The sequence below is a fragment of the Corvus hawaiiensis genome, chromosome 8 (genome assembly GCF_020740725.1).
Source record: "Corvus hawaiiensis isolate bCorHaw1 chromosome 8, bCorHaw1.pri.cur, whole genome shotgun sequence".
NCBI classification, from domain to species: Eukaryota; Metazoa; Chordata; class Aves; order Passeriformes; family Corvidae; genus Corvus; species Corvus hawaiiensis.
In genome coordinates, this window is record NC_063220.1 from 13,396,905 (window position 1) to 13,413,663 (window position 16,759).

General features: G+C 54.4%; 1 protein-coding gene across 2 annotated transcripts in view; it reads left to right on the forward strand.

Moving 5' to 3' along the window:
* The first annotated feature begins 1,593 nt into the window (after positions 1–1,593).
* The window catches only part of SEMA4G (semaphorin 4G), a 29,519-nt gene continuing 14,353 nt past the window's right edge, over positions 1,594–16,759 (forward strand). Inside the window, exon 1 of one of the 2 annotated variants that reach the window (XM_048311068.1) lies at positions 1,594–1,800. The gene's annotated coding sequence lies outside the window, so the exon portion shown is untranslated. The remainder of the gene's footprint in view (positions 1,801–16,759) is intronic. The other variant, XM_048311067.1, reaches the window with a different exon arrangement.

Here is a 16,759-nt window from a genome sequence, read left to right on the forward strand (position 1 = left end):
GACTGGCTGACTTTGAGCAGAGGCGAGGTTTGATGAGCTTGTAGGAGCCTAAGCAGCTGCTGAGGAGCTCCAAAGGAGCTGCCCAGAGAGGTCAGACAATCATTCGTGGGTTTAGCTTATTCCTTGCGGTTTCACTTATCAGAATTCCTTTAATTGCTGTTTCCCCGTATTTCCCCCAGGCTGTGATATACCTTCATGTTTTGTCTTGTGCTTATTTTGCCGTCTTTACTGGCAGGGCCCCTTCTTATCACGTGTTGAAAAGGGCTTTCAGTGCTGGGGAAAGGCGTGGGCTGCTGGTGGGGAGGATCCTCGAGAAACTAAATTCCTCGAAGGGCTTCTCTTCGCGGAGAGGCTTTTAGTTTTGCCTGACTGATGCTTTTTTCAGCCAGTGCTTCCTCGCCTTTGCAGTCAGGAATTTGAAAGGGACTATTCTATCTGGTATCAAAAGCAAGGCTGGGTGGTGAGAGAAGAAAAACAGTCGCGTCTTCCCATCTTGATATTTTGGTCTGGATGGAGAAAGCCAGTCCTGTACTTTCAGGGTGCTTTTAAGTAGCGTTTGGATACGTTGTACTTTTTTTTGAATGCCTGCCTTGTCTCTGCGTGGTGAGCTGCTGCTAATGTTTCACTTCCTTCAGCTTTCCTGACACCTCCCAGTTCCCTGTAGGGAAGTCACAGGGGAGGGGATGGAAACTCCGCTGGAATTGTTCCCTTCATTGTCATCAAAGTGCCTTTGCCATCAGCCTGGGGGAAAACCTAAAGCTTTTCAAGGCAGGTTTGGCCCGTATGGTGTGTAGGGGTGGATGAAGGGGCCATTTTCGCACGCCCTTGTCCCCGTGCTTCCCTTTGGGTTTGCATTTGCGGCTGGAGCTGCCTGAAGCCGGGCGAGCGATGCTCCTTCCCTCTCACAGAGCGAAGCAGAAAGGGTAAATGGATTTGTGCTGCTTTTGTGCTACGGGGCGAGTCCTTCACCCGAGCAGTGAGCGCTGTGAGCTGGGGCTTGGCACGCAGGCTCTGAGGCTTTGCCTCTGGGTCTCAGGCTCTCTTCTCCCGAGGCTTGATGAAACTCCTGGCTCTCGGAGCAGATGTAGGAGCAGAGGGTCTCTTTCCTCTCCGGACTGACCGCCAGGCTGCAGCTGGAATAAAAACAATAGCTTCAAGCTGCCAGGGGCAGTGGTGGGGAGAGGAGGACAAGGCACCCAGTTTCATGCTTTATTCGCACTGCAGGCTTTCATAAAGGCAGCGTAAATCATGCAGGGCAGCCGTGGGCTCCACAGACAGCATCGTTCAGGCTCTCAGACACATTGATCTGTGTGCTGGAAACTGAGCCTGTCCCCTTTGCCCTAACCAGGCTGTGGGGAGAGGCCTGCCAGGTGAGGATGCTGAGATGCTGCACTGCATATCAACTCTCCTCCACCTTTGCAGAGCGCTGCCTGCCTCCCCTGTGTACTAACCCATTTTTTCCCCCCAGTATTTTGTGCTCCATCATTGTTATGGTAAGGTTTGCACAACACAACGTGTTTTTGCCTCCAGTTGATTTTCTCTGATTAGCCCATTTTTCCTCTTGCCCTCATTCTGTTTTTTCCTGCAGTATGCGAATGCCGTTTGCTGAGAAACTGTGTCAGCCTTCCTCTAATTAAGAGTCTGGCAGGAGCCAGCGCAACAGTAATTTTGGAGATGACGCTTCCAGTTTGGAGCTGACAGTGAGCTGAGGTGCTGCAGCAGGGGCTCGTGCTGGGGATGCGGGAATGTTCTCCGGCTGAGCAGGACAGGGGGACCCACGAGGAGCCTGGTGCAGGATCAGTGAGTACCCTGGGTGCATCTCAGCTTGGGTGTTTAAACTGTGTCCTCTCAAAAAGCAGCTGCAGGAATGGTTAAATCTGTGGTTATGTCATAGGTTTAGCCCTTTGTGAGGGAGTCTGTGTGTATGTGTGTGTAAAGGACAGGAATAAATTGCAGTGGCCCTAAGTTGACTGCATCTCTCTGAAATAGCTGTAATGTTGGCAAGTAAGATGGAGTGCTCAGCAATCAAATGGCCTGAAAAAGGGCAAATAAGGAGAAGCCATTCAATGGTGCTCTGTAATATGGCTTCAGACTCCATAGTTCTTTTATTAGCAGGAAAGCTCAAAGCAAACAAAAGGAGAGAGGAGCTGGGGATTTGCTTGCCTCAGGATGTTGTGGATGCTAAAAGCTGAGGTTCAAAGAGCATTTTGCGGCAGAAAAATGCAGTGGGGGTCTATGAAATGAAAGCGGCTCTCCCTGGCTGAGAAAGCTTCAGGCTGCTGATCCCTGGAGGGTGGAGCGTGTACTGGGAAGGTATCCCAGATGTCTGTCCTGTTCCTTCACCCCGTGCAAGGTGCTAGGATTTGGTCCAGTGTGGTGTTACTGCCTGTATGCTTTACGTGAACAGCTGAGGGATTTCATGTAATCTCACGGCTTCCAAACTGTCTGTCGTGCCCACTGTTGTGTCTCCCCATCCATTCCTGAGACAGAAGTTGCTGTTGAAGGTGGTGCCAGCCCTTGCTCTAAAGGAGTCTGGAGAGGTGTATGGGGTCAAATGTTTCATTTGGCTGAAGAAAACTCAGTGTCATTTTTTGATCTTTCTAATGACCCTGTGAGTGAGACTAGGAAAACGAGTTGTGTGGTTCAGGAGCTCCAGCAGAACACAGCCAACCACATGCCAGAGCTGACCTCCTTCCTCTCCCCTCCCACCCCATCCATAGATGTTTGCAGCTAGGGAGAAGTACAACTAAGAGCAGATGAGGAGATTTAAAAAAACCAATCCTTCCTATGTGGTACCTCTAGAGCACAATTCAGCATTTTCCCTCTCTACTTGCTGTGTCAGGTTTGCCTCTTGGGGGCAACCTCACCCCGCTCCGGCTGAGACCAAAGGGCATTTAAGTGCTTGAGGGGCGATGACTCACTGCGCATCTCTCTCTGCCTTTGCGTTATCTGATCATTTTTAGCAATCGAGGTCATTATTTGCTGAAAGGATTTCAGGATTTAAGCTGTCGAGTCTGACTGTTGGTGGCTTTTCAGAAATGATGCAATTGGCTCTTGAAGGTCCCTTTCCAGGCTTGGAGTCCTTCAAAGTTTTTTCGTGCCTTGATGTCCTTCAGAGAGAGGAGGGTAGCATGGAAGGACGTGTGTTTTGTGGTTCTGGTTTAACGGGCAGAGCATAAATCTCTGCGAGGAAGATTTACAGTGTTCTCTTGGTTTTTTTGCCTGGGTTGGCTTGGACTGTCACTAAGCCAATAAGATGGTGCTGCAGACACTGACTTGTCATAGGGGAGAGAACAAAATTACTGCTCCAGCTCCATTTCAGCCCCGAGTCCCTGAGCAAGCGTCTCGTACAAACATCATCCACAAAAAATCATTTGCATTTATTTAAAGGGCGTTGAGGTATATGATGGAATAAAGGAAGTATTATTCATGCTTCGTGCCGTGGTTCCTAATGGTACTTTATGCGCTGATATGACCTACAAAGCTTGTTGTTTTGTGCCTGCAGTGCTCTGATGTTCTTCCTATCCTGAGGGTCAGAAATGACAAGAATAAACTATTGTGATGAGTGTCTTGCAAATCCCTGGTGCCTCTCCTTGGAAGTGTCCTTGCCAGGGCACAGCTCAGTGACCTTGCTGGCACAGGCAGCAGGGGGGCAGCGTCCTTGTCCGGCCCAAAGGAGCGAACAGAGAGGCATTTCTGTGAGACGTGAGGGCAAATCCATTTATCCATATTCGTGTTTCACCTTCTCCCCAAAGCGCCGGGATGCAGCTCGGGCTGGGCAGGGGGCTTGGCCCAAGCTGAATGCACGCAGGAAAATACCAGGGAGAAGGCTGGAGTAAGTGAGGTTAGACCCCAAAGCACAGGGACTACTCCAAGAGGGGTGCAGGATCCTGCAGCCTGTGTCTGCCCAGTGAAGGACTGAGTCAGCCCTGCTGGGGCAGCAGCTCCTGGCTCCAGCCAGCCTGGGCACTTGGACAGCAGCAACCACGGAGCTCATTAACCCAGCCCTCTGGCACTCGCTCTGCTGGCCTTGACACTGTCCTTCTTAATAGTTCCTCTTCTTTCCTTTTTTTTTTTTTTTCTTTTAATAAAGGTAAATTAGCTATATGGATATGCAGGAACATGAATCAAAGGAATTCAGCTGACTCTTGAATGAACCTTTCATACAGAGATGTGGTAAAAAGCACCAGGACGTGATGGATGCAGCCTGCTCAGAAAACACCTAAGGACAAAAACTGCTTGTAAGGCATCTCACTGCAGCCTCCAAAAATCTGATTATGTAGGGGGAGAAAAAAAAATCAGGTTTTGGAATACATTAACTCAGTTGAACAGCACAGAGAGAAGGTACCAGCAAGAAGCAAATCAATTCCTGGAGGCTGCTGGGAAATTTCACTGAAATGGAGCTTCAGAGTAAGGCTGGCTACACTTAGAGGAGTTATGTTTCACCTGAAATATTTAACACTGGGCATTTGAAATGCTCTGCATGTCCAAAGAGCCCACCAAAAATATGCTTACAAGGAGATTTTGGAGGAACCCTGGGCTCATGCCATGCTGTTGATTTGTGAACCCAGATATTCAGGTTGTTCGGTTTTGTTAGGATTTTGTTGGGTTTTTTTAAAGAAAAGCATGGGAAGGATAAGTCTCTGGCCTCCATCACAGGGAAGCAAAAATTACCATGTAATGAATGCTGGTCTGCTTTTGGGACATGTGCTGACAGATCTGTTGTTAGGAGGGAGATGTTTCCATAGCAAAACCATCATCCTAAATGGCACTGTAATGCAGCAGAGATGCTGTGGTGGCCCCGGGGACCATCTTCCCGGACCATTCTGAGCATCCTTCCAGGGAATATGGGAGAGTGATGGCAGGGGGGATCAGAGCAGCTCATGGTGATGCTCCCCACAGCAACAGGGCTCTGCTGGTGAGGCTGTCAGCTCAGCGTTTTTCAGTCCTTTCTGACTTTAAAAGAAAACTACAACAAAAGGCAAGCTTGAAATAGCTCATTTTATCTCAGCAGACAAACAACTTGCTTTGAGCATCATTGTCACTCAGGCTAAATTACTTTTAGATGTTTTTAATGACTGGGTAACATTTTTCAGCTGTCCATTCTGCAGCACCCTGCTGAGGGACAGTCCATCTGTAAAGACCAAGGACTCCAATATTGTGGTTGTTCTTCCTGACATTCATTTGGCTTTATTATTTGATACGTGATTCCCTGTGGCAGAGATGTTTTCAGCTAAATTTACAGCTACAAGCTCTTTTCTTTGCATAAAGGAGATCTGCTTCCAAAAGGGCTGGAAGGCTGGTTATGCATGTTCCAGTGGAAGGTCAGGGATGTAGAAGAGAAACTCTGGGAGATTGAACGTGGCAGTTCAAATGCCGTCTGCACTGAGGGTGACATTCCCATTGGGCTGGAGGGATTTTAACCCATCATTTGTTACCTCTACCTTTCACTTCACTTGTGATGCACAGCACAGAGAGCTGTGACTTGCAAAATGATCCCACTGGGGACGTGGTTTGTGACATCAGCCACGCAGGTCTCTCGAATCCCTCTTTCCAAGGCGGGTGCAGCTTTTGCATTCGTTTCTAAAGGCAACTTCAGAGCCACTCGCCTTCGCCATCTCTGGGTTTTGCAGCGCTTCTGAGAGGTTGTATTTTTAAATCCTAGCTCATAAATTCTGGAAGCTACTTTCCTTCCCCACCCCCTCGTCCCTATCAAAGTGTCAGAGCTGAAGAAAAACTGTGAGAGTGATGGATGTGCCCGGCTCTGCTTGCCAGGGCTCTGCTGTGTGTGGGGTGTTATTTACTGCGCTGCTGGGGTTGTTTCTTCTTTGGTGGCAGAGACGGCAGTGTAGGGGTTTGGGGCCTGGGAAGGAGGGGTAGGATGCCCACGGGTCATCCAAGCATTGAGCTGGAGGAGGCAGGGCTGGGAGAGAGGTTGCTTGGGCACAGGGACAAGGCCAAGAGGTGAAGCTGTGGGGACATGGATCCTGTCTGGTGGCTTGGCCCAGAGGGTGGATGCTGGTGGCCATAACACCTTCCTGGCTTTCGCTCTGGGGGCTGCAGGTTGGCTCACCCAAAAGGGCAGCTTTTAAAAGGCACCAGTCTTATCCCAGCCCTCATGCACTCCCAGGTATTTGTGTTGCTGCTCTAGGCAGTGTGTGGCAGGGACCTGACCTGCCGTGCAGGGGAAAACACAGGGGCCTGTGCCCCACTGCAGAAACAGAGAGAGACACCCCTGTGCCCCCTGGTCAGGCTGGAGCCTGCCTGCTTTTACTGGGAGCAGCTGGGATGATGATGGGCAGAGGGGTTGCCAATGTCCAGCCCAGCCAGTCACTTCTCCTGGAGCTATGCCTCTGCCTCTTCCCTGCCTGCACCCACTTTTGTCCTGCTCCTCCCCCAGAGCTGGGACAAAACCCCACACTGAGCCCCAAAACTCCATTCCCTAATGGAATTCCCAGTGGCTGCTGGCGTTTTCCCCCCGTGCTGCAGGAGCATCCCGAAGCAGCTCTGCCTGGTTGAAAGGCAGGTCAGGACCCTGCCCTGCCGCAGTCTCACCAGCCCTTCCCTGAGGGCACGCTGCCGACAGATCCTGAGCCAGGGAGATGCTTTCCGCTGGCTTAGAGAGGTTTGCAGACAAGCAAACCAAACCCTGCCAGCTCCCTGTGTGAGCGCCTGTCCTCCGTGAACTCCCGTGCGTCTCTTGCAGCCGGGCTTGTGGGAACGGATCGGAGGCTGCTGTGACTCAGCGGCTTCTCCCTTGAGAAAATCTGCCCTGGCACGGTGCTTGGCTCTGCGGCTGGGGCTGCCGGCACCTGGCAGCCCTCATCAACAAATGGCCTTGGGCAAAACATCCCAATTTCCCCTGCCAAACATTTATGGGAGGAGAAATGCAGCATGTGATCTTGCAGGAAGTCGAGGCAGCAGCTCTGTGCTATACTGAGCTGGGGAGAAAAGTCCCATTCCTCCCTCCGTGAAGCTGAGCCTTGGGCTGGAGGGGCTGCAGCACGGGCTGGCTCTTCCGGTCTGGCCCTGCCTTTTCCCATCTCCTTATAACTTTCTCAGACAAATTCTTCTGCAATTGTAATTTTCCCCGCTGGCTCTCAGCCTGAAGAAACAGTGGTTTGGAAAGTTTGCTCAATGACTTGAAGGGAAGAGGCTCCTAAGCCTTTCATGCTCTGTGCCCTCTGGAACATCTTTTTTCCCGGGGCTAATCTGTGGAGCATCACGCTTGGCTTGACGAGTCCATGACGCTCTCAAGAAACAAAGCCAAGCCTGGTGAGTGTGTACTCAGCTGCTGGGAAGCCCCAGGTGCTGCTGTCAGAGTCCAGGCAGCACCATCGGGTCTTTTCCGTTCCTCTGCTTCACACAGCTCTGCAGGCCTGGAATCTAGGCAGACCGCTCCTGTGGTGGGCAAAGGAGACTGCTGAGAGGGTGGGCACTGGAGCACTGAGACTCACCCCGTGGTGTGGGGCTGGTGTGCTCCCCACTGGGCTTTTTATCCATGGAGGCAGGTAAAGCAGCAGTGCAGGTCTCACAGTGTAGTTGAGGGACGGAGGGGCCTGGAGAAAGGCTGGTTTGCTTGTTGCTTTCTCACGTCAAAAGGGGAAAGTACCCGTTTTTCTGCTGGTGGTTTTGACTCTGTAACATGCCTCTCGCCACGGTGCAGGCTGGCACAGCCTTAGCCTGAGTTTCACAATTCTTTTGTGGGTTTCATAAACTCCCAGCTGCTGGAGCACCATGATTTTGTAACTCCTAGCTGGCTTTTAAACCAGTCCAGAGAGGAGCTTGAAACTGTTGGGATGCCTGCTGCCTCTTGGATCACAGAGGCTGGCAATCCAAATCCCAGATCTGGAGTTTTATCTCACTTTTCCTGCTTGGGGCAAGGGAAAGGCAGGCTGCAGGTACTGTTGAGCAGAAGCCAGGCCTGCCTTAGGAAGCAGTTTCCTACCAAAGGCTGGGGATCCTGATCAACCCCATGGGTTTGATAGGCACTGATGCCCTGTTAATGCTGCAATCCCAAAACAGAGCCCTTTGTGACAGGCTGCTCCCATGGTGTGCACCCTGCCAGTGTATTTCTGATTTAATCCTGGCTGCTATTTGATCCTGCTAAGCTGTATTTCCACATCTATGATCCATAATGAAATCCTCTGTCTGACCAAACCTGGTTCCCAGTGGTGAGAGACGGGACATACAGCAGTGGGGAGTGTGGGGGTCTCCTGACCATCACCCTGGACACCCCCATGCATGCGACCTCCACTAAGGTCTTGGCTGTGCAGGATAAACCTGAGAGGGGGCAAGAGGGCTGGAGCCTGGGGACTGGCATATTTTGGGACTGTAGGCAGGCTGAGGGTCCCTCGGGGTCCAGGGTGACAATTGGTGCCGAGCTACAACCAAGCCAGACAATGGTTCATCCCCAGCAGACCTTGAGGCACTTGAGGCAGAGCAATGTCAGGCATTAAGCACCTTAAATCATGTCACTGTGTGCTCTGACAGGATCCCCATGTCCCCCCAGGAAGGCTGCAGGCTGGCGGTGGCTGGGGAAGTGTCTCTGGCAGGGAGCACCCGGCAGCACTGCCGCCCCGGGCGCTGAGCTGCAACCTGAGTGCACGCAGGTCGCCGTCTCCCAGGCTTGGGGCGAGCACAGCACGTGTGCTGGGAGAGCTGATCCGCACTAATCCCATCAATATTTCACGGTGTCGTGGCCCTGTTACAATTCCTCGCATCATTTGGGATGCTGGCTAGGATGGGGTTGTGGTGCCAAGTGAAACATGAGAGCTGCCATGGCTTTGCCCTGTCTCCCTGGGCATCTGAGGGGTGAAAGGGACTGTCTGTGAGCTTTTCTTCTCACTGCCATGGGTAGAGTTGTGTGGCGGAGATGGGTGAACCCAAAAATGCCGTCTGAGTGTCGGCATCTGCCTGGATTTGCCATGTGCTGGAGCGGTGGGGCTGTGCTGTGCTGGGCAGCTGGCCCATGTATGGATGGGGCTGTGACGTGGCAGAGCCTGCTCTACCTGGTCCTCTCTCTGTGGGACACAGTGTGTAAGTGAAACAAGAAGAAATTAAACAGTAACCAATCTCTGGGCTGGTGATGAGGGCACAAAAGCATTTCCTTGTCCTAAAGGCTGTTTGGAGTAACAGGGAGAGAGCGTCACAGATAAAGTCTTGCATGGTTTTGGGGAGATGGGTTTCCCAAGGCACCATGTCGTGACTCAAAGGCTGCCCTGCTCTGAGCTGGCCCCTGGGATAGGGGTTGTAGGGCTGTAAGTCCTGTGAGGAGCAAATTATGAAGCTGGGGTTGTTTAACCTGGAGAAAATGACTTTCTGGAGACCTTATCGCTCTCTACAACTGCCTGAAAGGAGGTTGTAGCAAGGTGAGGATCAGTCTCTTCTCCCAAGTAACAAGTGATAGGACAAGAGGATTGGCCTCAAGCTGCACCAGGGGAGGTTCAAGTTGGACATGATGAAGAATTTATTCTCTGTATGTGTGGTCAAGTATTGGACTGGATTGCCCAGGGAAGTGGTGGGGTCACCAGCCCTGAAGATATTCAAGAAATGACTGGACATGGCACTTAGTGTTGTGGTTTTCTTGACCAGGTGTTGTTTGGTCAAAGGTTGGACTCAATGATCTCAGAGATCACTTCCAACCTTAATGATTCTATGATTCTAGATCTGCCCCAATAGGAAATTCCCCTTCCAGCGCCTTCCTGGCTCTGGGCTAGGGTTGAAGCAGCAGCCAGACCTCCCTGTTTGGCAGAACCGATCTGCAGATAAGAGGGATGCAGGAGAGGGTTGGGTATATTTGGGCTCCCACTGCCTGGAACCCGCTCTGACTCTTGGGAAAGCCATGCAAAGAAGAGGAAGGCCCTGGCCTTCAACCTCATGGAGCCCTAAATTCCTTCAGTTAATCTCATGGGGGCAGCAGAGCAGGCAAAGCTCTGAAAATAGATCTGTTTCCAGCTGCCAATGACTCGTGTTAATTAATTAAAGCCTCGCAAGCTCGGGCCTGTAAAAGCGCAGTGCTGGTCGCGCCAGGCTCAGCTTGCTCTGCACTCACGCACTAATTATCCTACTGCAAGGCCAGCAGCTAACGAAGCTCCAATTTGTGCTTGGTTCGGCTTCCAGCCATGTGGGAGGCAGGGAGTGCTGTTGCAGGATGGGATGGGCACAGTGCCCTGGATAAGGGGGAGCTTTGGGCAGCCCTGTCTCAGCCCTGGCACCCCCTTCCCCAGTGCTCTCCCCATAACTGGCCCCACAGCCTCCAGCTGTGCCTCTGGTAAGGTAGGGAATGGGGTTTGGAGGGGATGCGGAGGACCGCCTGCCTTGCAGCACCTGAAGCCCCCATACCTGGGTAAGACAGGCTGGCCAAGAACATCCCTGCCTCACCATCCCTGCCAGGCTCCCAGCGTGTGGGCATCCTGCTTCCGCAGACTGGGCAGAGGGGCGAGGCAAAACGAGGTGTGGAGGAGACACTGGGGTTTTGCCCAAGGAGAGGAGGAAATGGCAATTATCCTCGGGAGCACAGAGGAGGTGAGGGCAGGGAGGCAGGGAGTGCTCGAGGAGGGGGTGGGTCGTGTCTCTGTTCTGAGAGTGGGGACATGGAACGGGTTTTGGGATATCATGCTGGGAGAGGGGGTGGTGGCTGCTTGGTGAGTGTGTGCAAGGGTGACAGAGACACCTGTCGTCAGGAGCACCCAGATGGGTCCCTCCTCAGCTGAGACCCACCGGTGGGTGAGGACTGGGGGGATTCAAACCTGTGTTACCTTCCCTCCCACCCGCAGTGTTTGTAGGAGGCAGGATCCTGGCAGACAGAGGCCTTGAGAACGGCACGTTAGTAAGGCTCCCCATGGGAGCACCCTGGCCCTGACACCTTTACTGACCCTAAAGGTCCAAAAGGTGGTGGAATCTCAAGTGGGGGCTGACCCTCATCCCCAGACAATGCTCAGCAACTGCAGAAGAACCTGCTCAACCGTATGCCCTGCTGTGGGTCTGGCTCCAGGTCTGCAGGGTCTGGGGTTGGGGTGGGCTTTGTCCCCTTCCCAGGGACCTCACCCCTTGGAGGGGTTGGTGTGGAGTGGAGGGGGTGAGCTGGCATCCAGAGGTGATGGTGCTGGGACTGGGCAGCACATGGCTTTGTAACGGTGGGCTGGCAGCACCCGGCCACCCTGCCAGCTCTGAGAGAGCTGTAATCCAGCATATGCAGGTACAGCATTTCCCCACCTCCTGCTCCAGCTGATTTCCAACTGCCCTAGATCCAACCTGCTGATTACACGCAGTGTTGGCTCAGAGTTTTGCTTTCGGGAGGCTTGCTGCTGCTGCTGCTATGAGGAGTGAGGAAGGAGGGTTGGCCAGGTGCTGGAGGCTTACGAAAGGAAAGCAAACACAGGCCTGGACCTGGCAGCTCCTGCACATGGGGAGGAGCTGCAGAAGCCACCCAGGATAAAAAGGCTCCACACAGGGCCCCGGAGAAACCATTACCTGCCTGTGTTTCCAAACAACCTTCTGCCATGCGTGAATGGCAAGACATCCTGAGAGCAGAGAGAAGATGGGGCATGCTGCCTGTCTCAGGCATGCAGTGCAGGGTGCTGGGCTGACTTTGGGGAGCAAGAAACCTTAGTGAGCATCCTGGCATTGGCTGGGGGCTGTACTGTGCTGACACCGGTGGCTCTGACTGGGGGCTGTGGCATAATGGCACTGGTAGCATGTGGTTGCTGTGTTGGCAGAGCAGGATGACGCTTATCCGTGTTCCATCACGCTTTTGCATAGTCACAAGTCCACGATACCGGCCCTTTGCCTCCCTGACTTTGCAAAGGGCGTTCACACGGGCCTTTTGGGGGCCGCATCACCCAAGCCTCCTGGGCTGAGTGAGCCCCCGGCCCACCGCATGTGTTGAGGGCCGACGGGGAGCTGCACGGCAGCGCCCCGTCCCTGCCTGCCGCGACTCTGCCGAGGGACATGCTGCCACCTGCTTCCACGCAGCGCAGGCAGGGCCAGCCCTGCTCCGCTCCCCTCCGTCTCCTCCTCGTCGCGGCCCCACGCCGGCGGCCGCTGGCTGCGGGCCGGGCTCGGCGGCCCCCGCGCTGCCGGCAGGGGGCGGAGCGGGGCTCGGCTCGGTCCGGCACGGCACGGTGGGGCACGGCACGGTGGGGCAGCGCACAGCCGGGCTGCGCTGCCGAGCCGAGCTGAACCGAGCCCTGTCGTGCTGAACCGAGCCCTGTCGTGCCGAGCCGAGCTGAACCGAGCCCTGTCGTGCTGAACCGAGCCCTGTCGTGCCGAGCCGCCGTGCCGAGCCGTACCCTGCCCTCCCCTGCTGCGCCAGCGCACCGCACCAGGCAGGTACCGAGGGGACGCGAGCAGCGCCAGCCGGGGCGGGTGCGGGTCCGCAGGCCAGGGGGGTGCTGGGTTCGGGCGCCGCGTCCGCAGGCAGGATCCGGGAAGCTGGGTCGTGCGGCTGGGTGTGGGTGCTGCAAGCACACGGCCGGGGCTGAGGCTGAGCGCTCAGCCCACGGGCAGGATCTGGAGTGCTGGGTGCGGGTGTTGAATCGCTTGGTAGGTCCTGGGGTGCTGGATCAGGGTCGGGTCTGGGTCTGCAGGCAGGGTTTGTGGTGCTGGATCCCAGGTGCTGAGTCTGTAGGGAGGATTAGGGGTGCTGGATCCTGGTGCTGAATCCACAGGCAGGGTTGGGGGTGTTGGATCTGGAGTGCCGGGTCTTGGTCCGGTTCCACAAGCAGGATTTGGAATGCTGGTTCTGTGTGCTCGGCTGCTGGATCCGGGTGCTGAGTCCACAGCAGGATCTGGGGTGCTGGGTGTGGGTGCTGCTCACGGGAAGGGTCCAGAGACAGAGGAGCAGAGCTCTGACCTGCTGTGGTTGAAATCCAGGGAATAATGCGTTGGGGGAAACAAGAGGGGAGAGCCTTGGAAGCAGGGTGGAGAGGGGTTCAGGGTAGGTCTGATGCAGGTGAGGATGTGGGGACGATGAGCCGGAGGGGGAGGTGGGATATGCTGGATCTGGTGGCAGTGCAGGAGCACTTGGGGGACAGGTTTGGGGCGTGGGGTGAGGTGGGTCTGGGGGACCTGGGTAGGAGTGGTGGGGGAATATGCTGGGGGTGTAAGGGAACATGATGGTAGGAATTGCAGACAGACAGAGCACCAGCTCTGGGCAGGGAGGGCTGGATACAGCCCTTTCCTTCCCCAGCAGGCTGGGGGGGATCAGGGGTCTGCAGGGATGAGAACTGCTGGGGGTATTTGGGAAGGCTGAGCATTACCTGGGGTCAGCTGCTGTTTCAGATGGCTGGGATGAGGTACTAAACCGATGCAGGTGGTGCAGTACAATCCCTGCCCCCCTCTCCTTCCCTTTGGAAATCAGGGGGTGGTCATGGAATGTGGCTTGTCTGAGCCCTGACTCGTCGAGATTCATCTCCTTGGGATGCATTGCTGTGGGGGCTGCAGATGCCCCCCAGGCAAAGCAGACCAGCCTGTGCTGGGGCTTCTCTGCATCTTTGTGCCAATCCAAAGGTAGAAAGTACCTGAAGCACTGGAATTTGGGGCTCTCTTTGCTCTCTCCATTATTGCCCAGGTGGGCTAGTGACTTGTGCCTGGCCTTTAAACCAAGAGCGTGAAGTGGGAGGGGGAACCATGAAAAGGCTCGTCTAGTGCCAAGAAAAATAGTCTCCAAAGACAAAGAGGCTTCCCAAAATGGATGAGGAGTGCAGTTCTGCTCAGATGCAGGGAAATTATTAATAAGAACAGCGGCATTTTTGGTGCTAGTTGGCCTGCCACTGCGGGCTCCAGCTGCTTTGCCTCCCTCTGCGGCAGGTCCAGGTTGGGGCCCCCCCACCTGAACCCCAAACCTGGGCGGGATGACCACGGCAGCCGCAGATGCTTCGTGTGTGCCCTGCAGGACAGGTCTGTGCCTCATCTCGGTTTGGCCAGGTTTGCTCTGCCCAGAGGGTGAGGGGCAGGGAGCTGCCCCCCAGCAGGAGAGATTCCTATCAGGATTTTGTTTTTGTGTTGCAACCTGAGGGGGGGAAAAAAATCCCCAAATCCCAATTGCCCTTTCAGTTCCGGCAGATGAGGCTTTGTTTCCCCCCCCTGCCTCTTCCAGCATCTATTTGAACCTTTCACCACTTTACCCACCAGGAATGCAGCAGGTTTGCTGGAGCTGGGAGGTTTATTCAGCAAATCTGGCAGGTCATGTGCCGGGAAAAAGCATCCAGGTGTGCTTAGCCAGACTGGCGTGGGGGGCGGCGTGGGGGGCAGAGTGGGGGGCTCTGCCAGCACCCCGTGCAGGAGGGCAGTGGTGGGTGCAGTGGAGATGTGGTGCCAGCCTTGCCTGGCCGCGTGTGGGGAATTTCTCTGCACTTGCCTGCCGGCTCTGCTTGGCATCTTGACGAGACTTGTTGGGAAGCAGCTCATGTGATGGGTGGTTTTGTGAGAGGGGGCCTGTCCTGGGGACCTGCTGCCTCTCGGAGGGGAGGGGTGATGCCCCCAGACTTTTTTACGCACTTCGCTCCCTCCCTCCCTCCCCTCCCCCCCTGTCCCCCCCGACAGTGGTGCTGCGTGGGTGCCTGTTCCTGTTCAAAGGTAGAGCTCCCTACTTGGCTGGTGCTTCAGGAGGAAGTGCTGCCATCTCCGTCCCTCCCTGACTGGCTGTGCCACCAGCTCCTCGTGGTTTACAAGCATGAGGGCTTTGCCATAGCAAGGTCATCACCAAACCTACCCCCTCCTTCCTCCTGGGGCCTGAGGTCTGCTGTCCAGCATGAAGGAGGCCGAGGGTTTGAGGCACCAGGTAACTAACTGGTGTGGGGGCCGGGATGCAGCTTCGTGATTCAGGGTGTGCTCTGGGTTCTGCTTTTCTTGTTGCTTAAAAGCTCCCTCCGGGTACAATCCCACCTCCGTTACCTGTTGGAGGGCGACTGTTTGCCTGTTGCAAAGCCCGGCCCATGTAAATAATGTGGGGATCTGATTTTGGGGCAGCAAAGCTGGCGGTATGCAAACAACTGTGGGAAAGGCAAGATGTTACTGCTTTGTGCTGTGCAGTTTTGAATGCAAAGTGGAATATCAAAATTGGGTTTGACCCCAAACTGAAGCTTTGTTGGAGGGAAAGCAAAGGAAACAAGATGTTGAAGCTGGAAGCCCTAAAACTGCTCCCGTCATCTGGTTTTGCTGGACTTTGGAAAAGAAAACAGTTTATCTTTGGAATAAATAAAAGGGAGAGGAACAAGCTTGCAGCAGAAAGCCCCATGTTCACTCCAGACAAGTTGGGTTGTGCTCCACCTCTTGCCCCCGCTTCCAAGGGGGCCCCAGGTTGTGTGAGATTTCTGAGCCTCTTGTTTCCCCTTGGGAAAACCCCGCACCGTCCCGACAGCGGGAACCCCAGGCATTGCCAAGAAACATCTTTGAAACTCAAACCTGGCTTTGGAAAAAAACTGGAAGACAAACCGGCTCTAAACAAACACCTGAGTTAATTCCGTCTTGCATTGTATGAGCCCAGTGAAATGAAACACAGTGCAGCCACAGGGACAGGCAAATGGATTCAGATGCTTTACAAAACCCTGAAATCTGCTGGCTTTGAGATGTCCTTTTACATTTAGGGTTGGGATTTTTTTTCTCATTTTCTTTCTAATTGTTCCTGGGAATTTAATTCTGCAATTATGTTGCTGCTTCTGCTGAGGAGACAATGTGCTTCAGCCACAAAGCCTTTGAAGGCTGGATTGCAGATCACATCTAGTGCTGAGCCACTTGGATGCAGACGCCCCCTTGCTGGGAGAATTTGCTGTGATGTGGAGGGCTGTCTGTCTGTTCGTTTGTCCAGGCTGCCGAGGGGCTGCCGGCCAGCGGTGAAGCTTGTCATGCGGCAAATGAAGAAAGGATGGAACATGTTGGGGTTTGGAGGTGATGTTGCTAGCACTGAGCCTGCCTCTTCCTCATGATGGAGGAGGTGGGACCCCCAGGGATCTGTACCCCACATCCCAGGGCTCGATGGCTGCACTCTGCTTCCCCCATGTCCTGAACTGGAGGTGTGAGGGTGAAGTCAGAGCGGGGCCACCGAGTCTCGGCACCATCCGGTTTCACTTCCCGGTTGTTGCATGACTCCCTGCTGTACTCTCAGGTGCTCCCAGGCTGTGGGGTCAACCCAGGGCTGCTGCTGTGGTGTTTCCAAAGGGGACATATGTGCTGTGTGAGAAGGAAGAGCCACAGGGACTGTGTCCTCACTGCTGTCGTGCAAGAGCTAATGGCCTTCAGCAATGAGGAATTGTTCCTGTGAGGGGAGTTTTGCTGCTCTGTCCAGGGATTCTGGGTCTGGGCTGGCTGTGGCATCCCTTGGTGCTCTTGGTCCTACCACTGAGCTGCAAGGGTTTGCCCTTCAGCCTCCCCTCCTGGCACCCTTCCAGGCCAGCTCTGGGCAAGGCCTCTGGATGCAGGCAAGGAACTGTTTCAACTAACAGATGGTGTTGGTGGGTTTTCCATTAGGGTGGGCAGTGGAGGAGTGATCTGTTCTGCTGTCCTGGACACTGTGCTCTTGCTGTCTGCTTGTGTCGTGTCAGGAGCAGCTGGAGCAGAGCTGTCCCTGTGCCTGGCAGCCATGGCACAGGGCAGAGCAGCTTTCCTTATTTTCTCAGTTGGACTTTTTTGGGTAGGTTTGGATGGGAATGGTTGGAGAGGTCCCATGGGGACTTGGCACTGAGCTCCGTTGCTGCCTGGCAGCCCCTTTGAACCTCCTGCTCCACATCAGACCCGACCTGATGGAGGAGAGGAACGA